The 1,347-nt window shown below is 40.0% G+C and overlaps 1 long non-coding RNA gene across 1 annotated transcript; it reads left to right on the forward strand.

Annotated features, from left to right (window-relative positions):
* LOC110270563 lies at nt 80-817 on the forward strand. The gene is made up of 2 exons (XR_002360200.1): nt 80-441; nt 682-817. It is a non-coding gene; the product is annotated as an uncharacterized LOC110270563 (long non-coding RNA).

The following is a 1,347-nucleotide window of genomic DNA, read 5'->3' on the forward strand; positions in this document are numbered from 1 at the left end:
TCCCTTCTTCCCCAAACCCACCCCCTCCTTCAAAGCCGTTCTCTGAAGAAACAAACCCCAAACTTTCCCTGGCTTCTTCTACCCGGTTCCGCCGCCGCCGTCGTGGTTGTCGGCGCCTCCACGACTTCCTCTTTCCCCCTGTCTCAAACCCACAACTTGTGCTCCCTCTCCCTTTCGTTCCTAACTGTGGTTCTTCTCAACCCCCTGTTCGCACTTTGCTCTCTTCTTCCTCGCTCGGCGTCCATCTTCCATCGTCTTCGTCCTGCGCGCCGCCGTCTTGTCGCCCCTGTTCCCGATTCTAGGGTTTCTCCCGTTCGTGATTCGATTTGGGAACTTGAGGTGCTAAGGTTTCTGCGCCCTGCCAAATTTGATTCTTTCTTCCTCCTCCTCTGAGAATTCAAGATGTTTTGGTGCTTGGCTGGCTTGTCTACTGCATCTCCTGTGAGTTTTGTACTCTCTCATTTCATATACTACTTCAATTTTTGTGCGTTGTTCTGCAAGCTGCTTGGGTGCACTGATTTGTTGGTTGTTTTAATTTGTGTGGTATTTGCTCGAATTTGATTTTCCATACAGAGGGTTCTTGCAATTAATTTACTATGCGATTGATTTGATTTAGTTTTTGGATGATTGATTACGGAATCTGATGCTGTTGCTTGTTGCTATTGCTATTGTGAGAATCAGAGTGATCAAAGCTTTGCCATGATGGAAGTATTAATCAAGAAGCAGTTGCTGATAACAATGCATCTGTGAGTAATAATTCACTTGCCAAGAAGCTCTTTGTAATTTCAGTTATGTTTTTAACTTTGTAATTGCTGTTTTGTAATTTCTGGTTGTTGGTTGTTGGTTGCTGTTTTATAATTTCTGTAATTGCTAATGCTAATGTTCTTCTTTTGTCAGTGTTTTGTAATTGCTGTTTTATAATTTAGTGTCACCCTTTTAGTGTTATTATTGGTTAATGTTCTGTAATGTTTGTTGCTAAATGCTGATTGTTCAGTTCAGATATGGTGTTGTTGGTGGTTAATTTAGTCTCACCCTTTAAATGTTTGTTGTTGAATGTTGCTTGATAAACCACTATTTTATGATTTATATTGTGTTTAATTGTGTGGTTTTATCATGATCCTTACCCACTTATTCATTAAATTAGCATGCATTTAGGTTTCCTTCCTGAATTTATTACATGTTTGAAAAATGCTTCCTAGAGACTTTAATTATTTATTTTTAATTCTTCTTTATTCCATTCGATGCCGTGATCTGTGTGTTGAGTGTTTCAGACTTTACAGGGCATAAATGAGTTGGAGATTGGAAAGGAAGCTAGCAAAGATGGAAGGAACACAAGAATTTGAGGAG

The sequence above is a fragment of the Arachis ipaensis genome, chromosome B04 (genome assembly GCF_000816755.2).
Source record: "Arachis ipaensis cultivar K30076 chromosome B04, Araip1.1, whole genome shotgun sequence".
NCBI classification, from domain to species: Eukaryota; Viridiplantae; Streptophyta; class Magnoliopsida; order Fabales; family Fabaceae; genus Arachis; species Arachis ipaensis.